General features: G+C 52.8%; 1 protein-coding gene and 1 long non-coding RNA gene across 9 annotated transcripts in view; both read left to right on the top strand.

Annotated features, from left to right (window-relative positions):
- The window catches only part of HSPG2 (heparan sulfate proteoglycan 2), a 128,068-nt gene that overhangs the window by 8,727 nt on the left and 102,238 nt on the right, over window positions 1–17,103 (top strand). The window lies entirely within an intron of this gene.
- LOC309392768 lies at window positions 8,339–9,974 on the top strand. The gene is made up of 3 exons (XR_014175489.1): window positions 8,339–8,782; window positions 8,976–9,071; window positions 9,265–9,974. It is a non-coding gene; the product is annotated as an uncharacterized lncRNA (long non-coding RNA).

Consider the following 17,103-nt stretch of genomic DNA (forward strand, 5'->3'; position numbering starts at 1 on the left):
TATCCTTGGGCTGTGGCCCTTGGTCACAATACCTGGCACTGCATAGAAGCGTGATGGCAAACCTACGATATTCATGCCAGGGTTGGCACCCAGAGCCCTCTCTGTGGGCACGTGTGCCCTCGCCAGCTTGCACGCCAGCCAGTTGGTGCACGCCAACATGCACGCCAGCCAGTTGGTCTTGACAGGTGCCTGAAAAACGGCCCCCCAAATGGCCAAAAAACGGGGCATTTGGGGCTGTTTCCAGGGCATTTTCTGAGCCATTTTCCGGTGGTTTTTCGGGCCATTTTAAATCTAAAAAACACCCTGAAAACAGACCAAAAATGGCCAGAAATGCTTAAGAAAGAGGCATGTGCAAGCTGGCTAGCTGGATTTTGGGTTTCCAGCACTCTGGCACATGCATACGTTCACATGCCCGCACATTCCAGTTTGGGCACTCAGTGCTGAAAAGGTTCGCCATCACTGGCATAGAAACAATACAATAATACAATACAATAGTAGAGTTGGAAGGGACCTTGGAGGTCTTCTAGTCCAACCCCCTGCCTAGGCAGGAAACCCTATACCATTTCGGACAGATGGCTATCCAACATCTTCTTAAAGACTTCCAGTGTTGGGGCATTCACAACTTCTGGAGGCAACTTCTGTTCCACTGATTAATTGTTCTCACTGTCAGGAAGTTTCTCCTCAGTTCTAAGTTGCTTCTCTCCTTGATTAGTTTCCACCCATTGCTTCTTGTTCTACCCTCAGGTGCCTTGGAGAATAGCTTGACTCCCTCTTCTTTGTGGCAACCCCTGAGATATTGGAACAATGCTATCATGTCTCCCCTAGTCCTTCTTTCTCTTAAGCTAAACATACCCAGTTCCTGCAACCGTTCTTCATATGTTTTAGTCTCCAGTCCCCTAATCCTCTTGGTTGCTCTTCTCTGCACTCTTTCTAGAGTCTCCACATCTTTTTTACATCGTGGCGACCAGAACTGAATGCAGTATTCCAAGTGTGGCCTTACCAAGGCCTTATAAAGTGGTATTAACACTTCACGTGATCTTGATTCTATCCCTCTGTTGATGCAGCCTAGGACTGTGTTGGCTTTTTTGGCAGCTGCTGCACACGGCTGGCTTTAAACACTGGGTTTAAAGATTAAAAGGCAAAGAAGACTCTGAATATTACTCAGTATGGGACTTATGGTAAAATTGGCTAGAACAGCGGTTCTCAACCTGTGGATCGCAACCCCTTTGGGGGGGGATCGAACGACCCTTTCACAGGGGTCGCCTAAGACTATCGGAAAACACGTATTTTCAATGGTCTTAAGAACCGAGACACCAATTTTATGGTTGGGGGGGGGGTCACCACAACACGAGGAACTGTGTTAAAGGGTCGCGGCATTGGGAAGGTTGAGGACCACTGGGCTAGAAGAAAGAGAGGGGGGGGTAGTAGCAAAGCGTAAGAGAAAAGAAGAAAGATCAAGAAATAAAAAATAATAATAATGGCAAAACCGGAAAATGAATAAAAGAGAGAAATACAAAAGAGACTCTAGCAAATAAGTAATAGGAAATGGATATAAGACGGTCCAAATGTATACAAAGGTTGCTATATACAGAATGGAGAGAAAAGAGATGCGAAATAAAATATGTAGATTTATATCGTTAAGAGTTATATAAGATTTACATGTACAGATAAAAGAATCGCAACAGAGATGTGTTGCAAGGATGTTACATTTGCATAAACAAAATAAAAAAGTTAAAAAAACAACAACCACACTTTATTACTTGATTTCTTTTTCAGAATATGTTATAAAGGAGTCATGTTATTGGAGGTTTATTTGAAATTGCTAATGAATGCCAGTAGGTGGTTGGGTCTTTAAATACAAATGATTTTAGATAAAAGCATGCTTAAATAATTTTAGGTAAAGGAGAATGGGGGTACATTGATCGTAAAACACATAAAGATTTTTGATTTAAAATGTACAATTCAATAGGAATGAAGTATAAGTAAGGTTTGTGTTTCAGACAAACCGTTTCAGACAAATGGCTATCCAACATCTTCTTAAAGACTTCCAGTGTTGGGGCATTCACAACTTCTGGAGGCAACTTCTGTTCCACTGATTAATTGTTCTAACTGTCAGGAAGTTTCTCCTCAGTTCTAAGTTGCTTCTCTCCTTGATTAGTTTCCACCCATTGCTTCTTGTTCTACCCTCAGGTGCTTTGGAGAATAGCTTGACTCCCTCTTCTTTGTGGCAACCCCTGAGATATTGGAACAATGCTATCATGTCTCCCCTAGTCCTTCTTTCTCTTAAGCTAAACATACCCAGTTCCTGCAACCGTTCTTCATATGTTTTAGTCTCCAGTAGTCTCCAATAATTAAATTATTGTTTAATTAAAACAATAAAAAAATTCAACCCCCCCCCAACAACACTGACTTTTACCATCTCGGTGCCTTCCTTTCTGCTTAGAAGGCTATTGGGGGCGAGGGGGGAAGGTGGCAATCCCCAGAGATGGCTTGGAGACCCCTCCAGCTGCTCTCCAGAGGTTTTGCCTGGGCACAGGGCTGAACCGTGCCAGCCACCGGGCGAAGACTGCGCTGTTGGCATGGGGCACGAAAGGGATCTTGCGCGTGCCGCCATCTCGGCTGCCAGGGGTGTATTTTGGGCCCCTTCGAAAAGCGATAGCTTCTCATTGGTAGCGACGGCTCCTGCCTGATGTCTGTGTACATTTCTAAATAAATATATTTATACACTGTATAAATACAAAATGACTTATGGGTTGGCTCGGTTTCCTGCTGGAAGGGCGGCGCCGGTGCCCGATGAAGTCCGGGATTGTGGGGTCAGCTCCCTCCACCTCACTGGGCAGCCTCAACTGACCCATCAGGAGGGAGGACAGGGGGGACGGCCACCTCTCCCAGAGCCTGCATTCGGGGTGTCTTGTGTCCCAGCATATCTGGGCCCTCTTCAGCCTTGGTTCCCCTCCTCTTTGCCCCCACTGCTTGCCTTTGGCCCCTGGGCACTGCCCTTCTCTTGACAGCTAGTGGGAGCATTGGGGTATGTGTTATTTTTTAGTAACTCAAAGGGCCTGGAAGCAGTTGGCAGGATAGCTTTCCCACCGTTGGTCTGATTCTGCCGGAGTCTTCTTCCTTCTGGAAAAGCCCATCCCCTCCTTTTTACGCCCCCTCCCCGCTCCGTTTCCTCCCTTTGGAAGGGAGTGTGGGTGGGTCGGGGGGGGGGAGAAAAATCATTGGGGCTTGCCAAGGAGCAGCAGTCCCCCGTCACAGCCTGTGGAAAGCGATAACGCCGTCCTCCTCCCCATGGAAAGAGTGACTGGTCAGTGTGGGAACCGGCCGCGGGGAGGAAGGGGCTCAGTATTCGGGGAGGGGGGGAACGCCCGGCTGCTGTTTCGGCCTGCAGCCTCAGGGCCTGGGTGGCAAGGGGGGCCGGGAGACCAGGGTGGAGGCATTTCCAGTGGGGGTTGGGGGGGATTTAAAAAAAACACACACCTCTTTTTCTGTTTGTCTTTGCAACCTTTGGAGTTCTCCCATCCCTGGAAGCGAAGGGGTCTATTTTGAAGGCCAACCCTACTGTTTGGACGCAAAGGGAGGGACGGGACTCCGACTTTTGGGAGGCAGATAATTAGAGGGAAGACTTGCAAAGGGCAACTCTTTCTTTCTTTCTTTCTTTCTTTCTTTCTTTCTTTCTTTCTTTCTTTCTTTCTTTCTTTTCTTTATTCCTTCCTTCCCTTCCTGTTCTTACCTCCCTTTCTCTTTCTTCCTTTCTTCCTTCCCTTTTCTTCCATCTTTCCTTCCTTCCTCTTTCTTCCTTCCTTCCTTTTCTTTCTTTCTTTCTTTCTTTCTTTCTTTCTTTCTTTCTTTCTTTCTTTCTTTCTTCCTTTCCTTCCTTTATTCCTTCCTTCCTCTTCCTTCCTTTATTCCTTCCTTCCTTCCTCTTCCTTCCTTCCTTCCTTCTTTCCTTCCTCCTTTTTCCTTCCATCCTGCCTTCCCCTTCCTTCCCTCCCTTCCTGTTCCTTCCTTCTTTCTTTACTTTCTTTATTCCTTCCTTCCCTTCTTTTTCTTCCTTCCCCTTCCTTCCTTCCTTTCTCTTCCTTCCTTCCTTCCCTTTCCTTACTTCTTTCCTTCCTTCCCCTTCCTTCCTTCCCTTCCATCCTTTCTTCCCCTTCCCTCCCTTCCTTCCTCTTCCTTCCTTCCTTCCTTCCTTCCTTCCTTCCCTCTTTCTTTCTTTCAATCTGTCTATCTTCCTTCCTTCCTTCCTTCGTTCCTATGCCTCCTTTCCTTCTCTTCCCTTCCTTTCCTTTCTTCCCCTTCCTTTCCTTCCTTCTTCCTTCCTTCCTTCCTTCTCCTTTCTTTCTTCCTTTCTTCCATTCTCCCTTCCTTCTTTCTTTCCTCTTTCTTTTTTCTTTCTTTCTTCCTCCCTCCCTCCCTCCCTCCCTCTCGGTCTCTCTCTGTCTCTCTTTCCCACTCGTTCCTTTTTTTGGGGTGGGTGGGGAGGAAGGGGCCAGTGGCTTCGATGCCCACAGAGAGGCGGCCTGCATGAAAGGGCTCCTTTCAAAGCTGTGCAATCTCGAATGCACAATTGCTCACGCGTGACTCTCTTCTGTTTGGCATTTTAGTTTCGTTGAATAAAACCTTCCTCCCCCCCCCTCCACCCCATTACCCCCCCCCCCCCATGAATGACAAATGAAGACGTTTATTACTGGTGAGAGGAGATATATATATCATAATTCTGATCATGTTGAGGATCCTCGCTGAGCCACACAGGATGTAACGGTTGTTGGAGTTCAGGGTTTGACCTTGAGGACTAGAAGCTTGCGTGGTGCTGAACTTGGGCCCAAAGCGCGGCTAAAGCGTGTCGGTTTTTCGGCAATAGTTGGCTGAATCGTGGAGGGGGAAAAAAAGCAGCGTCCTTCCTCCATCGCGTCCGCTTCCTTCGCCTCCTCTCTTGGCACCTGATTTGGGGAGTTTTGGGGAAGAGGTCTTCCCCCTTGACTAAAAGGGCCGTGTTTACTCTCCTGAGCCAGCAGAAGAAGGATGGTCCCCTGGGGGCCACTCCTTTCCTCCCCTTCCTGCATGGAGCCTCTTAGAAGTGTCCGAGAAGGAAGCATGTGGCCTTCACATCCACAGGCTCCATAGCTCTCCGCTGGCAAGGATTTTCGGGGGGGGCAGGAAGCCTGCGCTGGGGGGGCGGGTGAGACAGGAGACACAGGGCGTGGTAACTGGGACAGGAAAAAATGGGGCAGGAGTTGCAGGCATGAACAGGAGCTGGAGTCAGGCGGTAGAAACCAGGAGACAGGGAGTTCTAGTCCCGCCTTAGGCATGAGAGCCAGCTGGTTGATTTGGGGCCAGTCACCAGGAGACTGGAAGTTCTAGTCCTATTGTAGGCGCGAGAGCCGGCTGGGTGACTTTGGCCCAATCACCAGGAGACTGGAAGTTCTAGTCCCGCCTTAGGCGTGAGAGCCAGCTGGGTGACTTTGGGCCAATCACCAGGAGACTGGAAGTTCTAGTCCTGCCTTAGGCGTGAGAGCCGGCTGGGTGGCTTTCGGCCAATCACCAGGAGACTGGAAGTTCTAGTCCCGCCTTAGGCGTGAGAGCCGGTTGGGTGACTTTGGCCCAATCACCAGGAGACTGGAAGTTCTAGTCCTGCCTTAGGCGTGAGAGCTTGCTGGGTGACTTTGGGCCAATCACCAGGAGACTGGAAGTTCTAGTCCCACCTTAGGCGTGAGAGCCGGCTGGGTGACTTTGGGCCAATCACCACGAGACTGGAAGTTCTAGTTCCGCCTTAGGCGTAAGAGCCAGCTGGGTGACTTTGGGCCAATCACCAGGAGACTGGAAGTTCTAGTCCTATTGTAGGCATGAGAACCGGCTGGGTGACTTTCAGCCAATCACCAGGAGACTGGAAGTTCTAGTCCCATCTTAGGCGTGAGAGCTGGCTGGGTGACTTTGGGCCAGTCCCTCTCTCTCAGTCCACCTCTCCCAACAGGGTTATCGTTGTGGAGAAAATAGGAGGATTAGGTATATCCACTGCCTTATTTATAGAAACGCCTTCTTGGTCCTAACGGATCCCCGAATGGGATGCGGCTGCTCCGCTTTGCTTCTTTAAAGGCATCTTGCAGGAGCCACCTCCAAAAAGGCCCTGCTTACCCTCCCCGAAGGGCCATCCCTGCAAAGGTCACCCCAGAAGCCTTTGACTTTCCCACGGCCAAAGCGCTGGGGCATTCTCCTTTGGGACACATTTGGGAGCAAGGGCGGAAGGCTGGGGAGAGACTTGGGGAGCGGGGGGGCATGGGGGAAGAGGAAGGAAATGGGAGCTTTCAGGCGGCTGGATGTATTTGCGCAAAGTTTCTCCCCTCGCGGGACAATTTCAGGAAACCGGTCAAGGCCACGCGTGCTTAAAATAGTGTCCCGGTGTTGCGGGAAGAGGTGGTCATTGTTTTTTTGACGGTTGGGGGGGGCAGAAAGCAGCTTCATTTTCCTAAGCGTGCCCTGGGGGGAAGGGGTGTAAAACGAGCTGCGGAAGGGAGTTCCGTAGTCCTCGGCTTGGAGCGGGGATGATGGGATTTGTAATTCTGAAACCTCTGGACTTGCAAATTTGAGGATAGAGCAGTGTTGCCGAACCTTTTCGGCACTGAGTGCTAAAACGGGAGCGTGCGTGTGTGTGGATGTGCTGAAAACTGGAAGAGCAGCTGTTCGGCACGGATGCGCATGCCCAGTGGCTGCTCTTCCAGTTTGTGGTGTGCACAGGCACACCAGTCTTTTGGTCTTCCAGTTTCTGGCCTGTATGCACATGCAAAGACCAAAGGGCCAGTGCCCATGCACCAGTGGTAAGTTCCGGGTGGTACGTACCAGTGGCAACTAGAAGCAGCGGCCACGTACCGGAACGGTGGATCGTTGGGCCCACCTGCCTTCCCACGTTCCACACCGCTTTTTGAGGGAAACGGGCCAATTGTGCATGCGCACACAGCGTCCAGCGCCTGTGTGACCTCCGGCGAGCAGCTGGGGCGTCGCAGGGTGGTGGTGTGCGCAGCGTGCATACCCGAGGTGGACGCCTGGCCCCATCGCAGCATACTGGTTGCGACGGGATCCGGAACCCACCACTGGCATGCGAACGTAAGAAACCAGAAGAGCAGCTGCCCAGCGCACTGTGTGGCCGCTCTTCCACTTTGTGCCACTCCCATGCATGAGAAGACAAGGTGGCTGGCGTGCTGGAAACCCAGAAGAGCAATTAGCGACGGCTCGCTTGCCCGGAGCGATGGCTCTGCGTGACACTTCCAGCACATGTGCTGTAGGTTCCCCATCTTGGGGATAGAGGCTTCTTCATAAAGTGGGTCCTTTGCTTGCTTAGCCATCCTCGTCGAGGGGAATCGCAGGTTGGAGCCATCCCTGAACCCGTGACCGCCAGGGTCTTAAATCAAGGGTGCCCTGTTCCCCTGAACTTCAGGTCCCCAGTTCCAATCCTGCCATCTGATTTGGGGCTCCCACGCAGAGCACAGGGCAGTTTTTGTCCCCAGAGGACGTCAGCAGCCAGCAATCAGGCTGCAGGATGGAGGCGGGCGCGCAAGGCAGAGCTGCATGCGTGCGCTCGTCCCCGTGCCCAGATGTTCCCCCTGCCAGCCGTGGGAGGCGTTGCCTGGGGGAGAAGTGGCGTTCCTGCTTCCCTGCCCTTCTCGCTGCTCGTTTTGCCTGCTGCCGGCAGCTGCCTTTCGCCGCTCCTCCCTTTCTACCCGCTACCAAAAGGGGCTGGCGCTTCTTTTTTCACGTGGTGGTGGGGAGGCGGCTCTCACAGGGCAGGAATTTCCAGCCAGAGTCAGAAAGCCGACTGGGGTGCTGGCCGCAGAGAGCAGGGTGACAGGGTCGGCATCCTGAAAGCTGTGTCAGGCGCTAGGCAGGATGGGCAGGGAGGAGCTGGTAGGCAGAGGGCCTAGAGGGCAGGAAAGCTGCATCCCTGCCTCCCCATCCCGTGGCATTCTCCCAGAGCAGCCCCTGGGCACCAATCCATCCTGCCACGCTCCCCCCCCCAAACCTCCAGGTCAGCTGAACACAAGGGGCTGCATTCACACAACCTGTGCCCAACTGGGGAACGTCCTTCGTTCGCTCGTCTGGAGAAGGTGGCATCTCGGGTTGGTTTTAGCGAATTGGGCAACTCAAAAAAACGGAGTGGAGGAGGAAGGAGAGGGAAGAAGTGGGAAGTAGAGAGGGGGAAAGAGAAAAGGAAATGGACGAGAGGAGAGGAGTAGGAGAGAGGGAAGGAGAGGGGAGAGGAAGGAGAAGGAAGGAGAGGGAACGAGAGAAAGAAGGAGAAAGGGAAGAAGAGGGAAGAGGAGAAGAGAAGGAAGGAGAAGGCAGAAGTGGAAAGTAGAGAGTGGAAAGGAGAAAAGGAAATGGATGAGAGGAGAGGAGTAGGAGAAAGGGAAGGAGAGGGGAGAAGGGGAGAGAGGAGAAGAGAAAGAAGAAAAGAGAAGTAGAGAGGGGAAAGAAGAGAAGGAAATGGACGAGAGGAGAGTAGGAGAAAGGGAAGGAGAGAGAGGAGGAAAGAAAGAAGAAGAGAGAAGTAGAGAGGGGAAAGAAGAGAAGGAAATGGACGAGAGGAGAGAAGTAGGAGAAAGGGAAGGAGAGAGAGGAGGAGAGAAAGAAGAAGAGAGAAGTAGAGAGGGGAAAGAAGAGAAGGAAATGGACGAGAGGAGAGGAGTAGGAGAAAGGGAAGGAGAGGGGAGAAGGGGAGAGAGGAGAAGAGAAAGAAGAAGAGAGAAGTAGAGAGGGGAAAGAAGAGAAGGAAATGGACGAGAGGAGAGTAGGAGAAAGGGAAGGAGAGAGAGGAGGAGAGAAAAAAGAAGAGAGAAGTAGAGAGGGGAAAGAAGAGAAGGAAATGGACGAGAGGAGAGAAGTAGGAGAAAGGGAAGGAGAGAGAGGAGGAGAGAAAGAAGAAGAGAGAAGTAGAGAGGGGAAAGAAGAGAAGGAAATGGACGAGAGGAGAGGAGTAGGAGAAAGGGAAGGAGAGGGGAGAAGGGGAGAGAGGAGAAGAGAAAGAAGAAGAGAGAAGTAGAGAGGGGAAAGAAGAGAAGGAAATGGACGAGAGGAGAGTAGGAGAAAGGGAAGGAGAGAGAGGAGGAGAGAAAGAAGAAGAGAGAAGTAGAGAGGGGAAAGAAGAGAAGGAAATGGACGAGAGGAGAGAAGTAGGAGAAAGGGAAGGAGAGAGAGGAGGAGAGAAAGAAGAAGAGAGAAGTAGAGAGGGGAAAGAAGAAAAGGAAATGGACGAGAGGAGAGAAGTAGGAGAAAGGGAAGGAGAGGGGAGAAGAGGAGAAAGGGGAAGAGAAAGAAGAGGGAAGTAGAGAGGGGAAAGAAGAGAAGGAAATGAATGTGAGGAGTAGGAGAGAGGGAAGGAGAGGGAAGTGGAGAAGAGGAGAGAGAAGAAGGGAGAGGAGAAGAGGAGAAGGAAGGAGAAGGATGTAGAGAGGGAAAAGGAGAGAGATAAATATATAGAATGTGCCGGTACAATGATGAAAATAATGCTTAATAACAACAACGTACAACATTATGTATTTAAAAGAGACTATAAATGTATGATTAAGAGAATATCGGTTATCATCACGGTGTATAAAACTATGGACACTCAAAAAGAACTGGATATAGCCAGAAAACTGGAAATACGATGCATCGTAAAGAAAAAGGTACAATAGAAATATTTATATCAGGAAAAATGGGCGCCCTCGGATAAGCCCCCACCTTAAGAGCGAGTTCCTTCCCTCCACCTTTGGGAGGCGCTGTGTCTACCCATCCGAGATTCAGTGCCAGGCAAGCTGGCGGCGACTGTGACCCCTTGTCCTCTGGATGATGGTGCCCGTCTCTCTTTGCCAAGGCCCGTGCCAGCTTTCTTGCTGTGAGTGGCTGAGGGCTTGATTGGCAGCTCCCCAGGGAGCAGGTGGGCACCTCTGGGGCTGGGCAAGGAGGAGGAAGATCAGCTCTCCCTTTTTATACCCACCCGCCCACCCACCCCCATTTCCTCCTCCCGGCCTCCCCATCATGATCTATTTTTTTCCCTGCGCTGTTCGGTCTCATTGCATGACCGAAAGCTTTGTCTGAAATAGACCCTGTTTTCAATTCAGCCCCCTCCTCTGGTGACAGGTGCAGTGGGTCGTGGGGAGGGGAAGAGAAGAGAGGGAGGTGTGTGTGTGTTTTCTTTCCGGCCAGGCCTGGCTGGGGATCCAAAAGGGGGGGGTATAAACAATCCTAGGACGGGCTCCAGTGTCTGTCTCCGCAGCCAGTCGGGATTATGGGCGAACTGGCTTTCTCACTGCATCCTGGATTTTTTTTCGGGGGGGGGGGAGGATTTGATTACTGCCACTGCTGCTGCTTCAAAGGGTGGCTCAGTGGCTAAGACGCTCAGCTTGCAGGTCAGAAAGGTTGGCGGTTTGAATCCCTAGCGCCGCGTAACGGAGTGAGCTCCCGTGACTTGACCCAGCTTCTGCCAACCTAGCAGTTCGAAAGCACGTTAAAAATGCAAATAGAAAAATAGGAACCACCTTTGGTGGGAAGGGAACAGCGTTCCATGCGCCTTCGGTGTTGAGTCATGCCGGCCACGTGACCACAGAGATGTCTCTGGACAGCGCTGGCTCTTCGGCTTTGAAACGGAGATGAGCACCGCCCCCTAGAGTCGGGAACGACCAGCACGTATGTGCGAGGGGGAGCTTTACCTTTATTGCTGCTGCTTAACAGGCATTGGTGGCTGACGAGCCTCTGGTTTAGCTACTCTTGATTTGGGGGTGGCGGGCGGTGGGGGGGCTGGAAGCAGGCAGCTGGAAGATCCAGGCTGGCTAAGAAGTGGAAAGATCTTTGCAATGGAGGAAGGTCCCTTGGATGTGTTCATTTGTGGGGGGCAAGGGGACAGAATTATTTCATTCCCCCACGGAGGGGAGAGAGAGCTCCCGAGATAGCTTCAAGGCACCCCCTGGCTTGAAAGGGGCTCAGAAACCCCTCGTGGGGGGGGGGGAAGGCCTATACGCGGTGGCTCAGGGGCTAAGACGCTGAGCTTGTGTATCAGAAAGGTCGACAGTTCGGTGGTTCGAATCCCTAGCGCCACGTAACAGAGGGAGCTCCCATGACTTGTCCCAGCTTCAGCCAACCTAGCAGTTCGAAAGCACGTAAAAAATGCAAGTAGACAAATAGGATCCACTTTTGGTGGGAAGGGAACAGCGTTGGGTGTGCCTTCGCCGTTGAGTCATGCCAGCCACATGACTACGGAGATGTCTTCGGACAGCGCTGGCTCTTCGGCTTTGAAACAGAGATGAGCACTGCCCCCCCCCCGAGTTAGGAACGACTAGCACATATGTGGAAGAAACGGAAGCTGAGGGGATTTTTAGTCAAATGTTTTACATTGTTTTTAGGGGGTTCCAGGGAGGGTGGGTGGGTGGATCAGACCAGGAGCAATGTGAGAGCCGGGCCTCCAGGTGTGGTCGCGAGCAGAAGGGGCGGAAGGGAGGAGGAGGGGGAGGACACAATTCCTATACAGGGCTCTTTAATTCCAACGGTCGCAGGGAGGGGCAGATACGAGGACAGCTTAAGAACTTACAGTCGGTTGGGAGACCGTGGTTGCTGGTTACACCCGGTCGCTTGTACCAACCCCCGCGTTCTAGGTGGTCAGGAGTTGCAGACCCAGGGCCTGAGGCTGTTGTTATGCAATGCGAGGTCCGTTGTTAACAAGGCCCCCCTCATTCACGATCTAATTTTAGAGGGGGAGCCGGACCTCGCGGGAATAACGGAGACCTGGTTGGGCCACGAGGGAGGTCTTCCCCTCGTCGAAATGTGCCCACCAGTCTACCGAGCATTTCACCAGCCCCGGGCCCAGGGAAGGGGCGGTGGGGTGGCAGCAATTATTCGGGAGGACTTAGAGCCGAGGGAGTCTACTGTGCCACAGACGTCCGGATGTGAATCCCTTGTTGTGAAATGGGGGCCTGGGAGACAGTTGGGCCTGCTGATAGTATACCTGGCTCCTCGCTATACATCAGCGGCCCTGCCTGAACTCCTCGAGCTGATCGCATCGGTGGCGGTTGAGACCCCCAAACTTTTAGTGATGGGGGATTTTAACCTGCCATCGATGGGAGAAGCATCAGAGGGGCTTCGGGAGTTCATGGCTTCCATGACAGCCATGGACCTGACTCAAATGATTCAGGGCCCGACACACGAGGGAGGACGCACTCTGGACCTTGTTTTTGTCTCTGGCCAGTGGCTGAGTGATCTGGGAGGAGGGGACTTAACCATCACTCCCCTGTCATGGTCAGATCACTCACTCCTTCGTCTTGACTTCCCTGGTGCTACCTCCCGCTGCGGGGAGGCGGAACCAGAAAGTTCCAGATGGTTCCGCCCCAGGCGCCTGATGGAACCTGATAGGTTCCAGACGGAGCTTGGGCCACCTCCTGTAACCTTGACCCGCCCCCGGGTAGAGGACCTGGTAGTTGCGTGGAATAATGCAACTACCGGGGCCTTGAACCGGGTGGCGCCTTTGCGGCCTCTCCGGCGGCAACGATCCACCCTAGCCCCTTGGTTTACCAAGGAGCTAAGGGTGATGAAGTGCCGCAAGAGACGTCTAGAGAGTCGTTGGAGATCCTCTCGCTCCGAATTTGATCGAACACAGGCACGAGCCCATTTAAGGACGTACCTTGTGGCATTGAGAGTGGCCAAACGCCAATATTGTGCCACTCTCATTGCATCCGCGGAGAACCGCCCTGCCGCCCTGCTTCGGGTGTCCCGCTCCCTCTTGTTTCAGAGGCCGCGGGAGGCCCCCCTACAGGGCAGAGCAGAGGAATTTGGGAAATATCTGCAGGATAAAATCGCTCAAATCCGGAAGGATTGGGCCCCTGTTAGTGGTCCAATGGAGACGTCCGTGGCGAGTCTTGAGGTATCGATCTGGGAGGAGTTTGACTTGGTTGCCATCGAGGATTTGGACAGATTGCGTGGACGACTGCGACCCACCACATGTTTATTGGACCCGTGCCCCTCCTGGCTTGTACTGGCATCCTGGGAGGTTACACGAGACTGGCTCCTGGGCCTAGTGAATGCTTCGCTGAGCGAGGGGTCTCTCCCGGCCGCCTTGAAAGAGGCGGTGGTGAGACCCTTGCTCAAGAAGCCTTCCCTGGACCCTTTGGAGCTGGCCAATTATCGTCCTGTCTCCAACCTTCCCTTTTTGGCGAAGGTTGTAGAGAGTGTGGTGGCCTACCAGTTTCCACGACATCTGGAGGAAAATGATTATCTAGACCTGCGCCAGTCCGGCTTCCGCCCCGGTCACAGCACGGAGACGGCCTTGGTCGCGTTGGTGGATGATCTCTGGAGGGCCAGAGACAGAGGTTGTTCCTCTATCCTGGTCCTATTAGACCTCTCGGCGGCTTTTGATACCATCGACCATGGTATCCTGCTGCGCCGGCTGGAGGGGTTGGGGGTCCGGGGCACCGTTTTGCGGTGGTTCGGCTCCTACCTTTCTGACCGGACGCGGCGTGTGTTGGCAGGAGAAGAGAGGTCGACCCTACGCCCCCTTACTTGTGGGGTACCACAGGGGTCGGTCCTCTCGCCACTCCTCTTCAACACATATATGAAGCCGCTGGGTGAGATCATCCGTGGTTTCGGGGTGGGATACCATCTGTACGCTGATGATACTCAGCTGTACTTTTCCACCCCGAACCACCCCAACGAGGCCATCGAAGTGATGTCCCGGTGTGTGGAAGCCGTAGGGATCTGGATGGATGACAACCGACTCAAGCTCAACCCCTCCAAGACGGAGTGGCTGTGGGTACCAGCTCCCCGGTTCAGCCAATTAATTCCATAATTGGCCATTGGGGGCATTCAACTTGCCCCCGTGGAGCGGGCGCGCAATTTGGGCGTCCTCCTGGATGCCCGGCTGTCCATGGATGACCATGTGACAGCCGTGGCAAGGGGGGCATTCCACCAGGTTCGCCTGGTGCGTCAATTGCGCCCCCTACTGGACCGGGACGCCTTACGCACAGTCACTCATGCGCTGGTGACGTCTCGCTTGGACTACTGTAACACTCTCTACATGGGGCTTCCCTTGAAATGCACCCGGAGGCTACAGTTGGTCCAGAACGCAGCCGCGCGGGTAATTATGGGGAGTACTAGATACTCCCATGTGACACCGTTCCTGCGCGAGCTGCACTGGCTTCCTGTGGTCTATCGGGTGCGTTTCAAGGTTTTGATAATAATCTTTAAAGCGCTCCATGGCTCAGGACCTAGTTACTTGCGGGATCGTATTCTGCCCCATACATCCCTGCGACCAATCCGCTCGCACAGAGAGGGCCTCCTCCAGGTGCCGTCCACAAGACAGTGTCGGGGGGCGGCGCCTAGGAGTAGAGCCTTCTCTGTGGCGGGCCCAGCCCTGTGGAATGACCTCCCTCCGGATATTAGGAATACCTCTGACCTCCGCTCCTTTCGTATTAAGCTTAAGACCCACCTATTCCAAGCAGCTGGCCTGGCTCAACTTTGATCAACTTTGATCTAACCATATCACTCCTGACGGGTTTTTACTGGGTATTTTAATTATATTTAATTATCTAGGGGTTTTTAAATATTGTATTTTAATTGTTTTATTTATCAGCCGACCTCCTCCTTGTGTATGTCTCGGTATATGTCTCTGTTATATGTTTGTTTTGTCCATATTTATTTCATATGTTTCATTGTACGCCGCCCCGAGTCCTTCGGGAGAGGGTGCGGCTAAGAAATAAATATTTATTTATTTATTTATTTATTTATTATAGAGGGGAACCTTTTACCTTTGCAGCTCTCCTGCTGTCAAATTGAGAGTGGTTGGTACTGAATGCCGTAGTCTTCGAGGCTGGTCATTCCTCAGTTCAACCTGGGGGAGGCTGAAGATCAAATATGAGGGCTGAACCCCAAAGTGGCTTCTGTCTTCGCGGGCAGCAGGCCCTTTTCCTTTCCATGAAGGATTTCGCAAGCGTGGGACTTTGTGTATGTGTGAAAGGAGCGGTTTGTGAGATGATTGGAACCCCCTCTGTGCCCAAGAGTTTTTGAGCAGTGCCGGGCACCCTCTTCTCTCTCTTGCCTGGGCAGGGATTTCCCTTCTCTTCCCCGAGGAGTTGGCCCTCCCCTCCTTGGGCATCTTCCTCCACCTGTGCCCCCATCCAGCGGGCAATGGTTAGACTGAACAGACCAAGGCCACTGGCTGTCCAGCTTACAAACATCTGGATGAGGCAGAGCCCGCGTACCAAGACAGTTGCTGGCTGGTTGGCACGCTGCCCTGCCCGCCTTCCCAGGCCCCACGGTTCCCTAGTTCCTACTTCCCCTCTTCCTTTCACAAAGAGACCGTCCGTCCAGTTAAATCCCCTTTTTATGCCGGCAAGCTCAGTCTTTTGTCCCCGGCCCGGCCAGCCTGCAGTAATGTGGCCGGCCGTGTTTGCATAGCAAAATGCTGCTTTGACGAATTCCTGTCCCCATCTGTAGCCCTGAGTGTCCCGCGGCCCGGCGGTGGCGGTGGCTGCTTTGCTTTCACCTGAGTCCCCTTTGAGGAGAGGGCTGGTGAAGATGGAGGGCCCAGGTAGCTCTTAAAACTTCTCCTAAGTTTGGGTACTGTGACTGTCCGCTTCCTTACCTTAAACCAGCAGGCATAAAGGTTCAGTGGGATGAAAGGGTCTCGGGGAATCTTCCCAGTCCCAGCTGGGTGCTCTGATCGAGGCTTCCCAAGAGCCTGAAGCAAACTCCTGGTCCCGGAAAAAACCCTTTTATTCATTGACTGTGAATTCTGCTCATTCACATCCAGCAAAGTCTTTCAAAGGAGGATTTACGGTCACAGACCTTCTCTGGCTTGGAGAGCTGCCAGGTTGATATCTGCAGAATTTGGCCAGGAGTCTCGGACAGTCATGAACCAATGAAGCGAACTCATGGTCTCCTGCAAACTCCACTCCCCTTTCGCTCCTCTTTTATTTCCTCTGGGAGGGGCCAGCCACCTGTGGCCTTAACTCCCATGATGGCGAACCTATGGCACGCTCAGTGGGCAGGCGTGCTGTTGCCAACTGCTCTTCTGGTTTCTGGTGCTGGTTTTTGCAGGTGCCGGAGCGCTGGGAAACTACCTAAAAAATGCCCCCCAAATAGTCTTTTTGGCCTGTTTTTAGGCCAAAAACGACCTGGAAAACGGCCTGAAATGCCCCCAAAATGGCCAAAATCAGCACAAAACACCCCCCAAAAACCAGGCATGTGTGCGTCGGGCAGCTTGTCTTTTGGTTTCTGGCGCTCCAGCACACACAAATTCACACGTGTTCCGGTTTGGGCACTCGGTGCCGAAAAGTTTCGCCATCACTGCGTTATTCCCAAGTCGACCCCTGTTCTTTAGCTGTTCCCTTTGACTTCCAATTCTGCGCATGCACCCACTGGGAACAGGCTCCAGCTGTTCTTCTGCCCAACTGATATCTGACTCCGAAGGCAGCTGATAACTGGCATATGGCTCTGGCCCCCTCTCTGCCTCCGACACAGAGCCCTCATCAGAGCCTTCCCCAGACTCCAGGACTGGCTCATCTTCCTCCCCAACCCTCCTCGCTGTCTGAATCTGCTGCCAGCTCTGCTGGCTGCTGGTGAGCCATAATACTAGGGAGCTCAATGTGCCAATCTTCCTGGACCTGCTGGTGGGCAGGGGGCCCAGCCCCTCAACCCTTGCTCATCTCTGGGCCCTGCCTGGCAGCCCAGAACCATCTCTGCCCCACGAGGAGGGAGAAACCTAGGTAGACAGGCAAGGTGCGATTGGGCTCCTCTATTTGCTTTGCAGCCACCAGTGTGTGTGTGTGCGTGTGCGCGTGTGCGCCTTCTGTCCAAGCTTTTTCAGAGAGTCATTTTCCCTTCCCCAAAGTATGGTCATTTGGCACGTCCCTTCCCGGCTCAGGAACATCTGGCGATGGGCATCTTCTAAAATGTGTGGTTTTCTCCCATCGTCATCCCCAAGCCAGCGCTGATTTTAGAAGTGGCAGGCCAGGATTGCTTTAAAGGCAGAGCCTCCATTGCTAGGGGAAGTCTGCCCCTGAGTTCCTAAGGCGTGAGAGCAGAAAGAGGGGCTCCATGAGCCTCTTGCCCTCCTTTCAAACTGGGGGCCATGGTTGAGCGCTTTTC

This window comes from Natrix helvetica (assembly GCF_964273705.1).
Source record: "Natrix helvetica genome assembly, chromosome: 5".
Classification (NCBI taxonomy): domain Eukaryota; kingdom Metazoa; phylum Chordata; class Lepidosauria; order Squamata; family Natricidae; genus Natrix; species Natrix helvetica.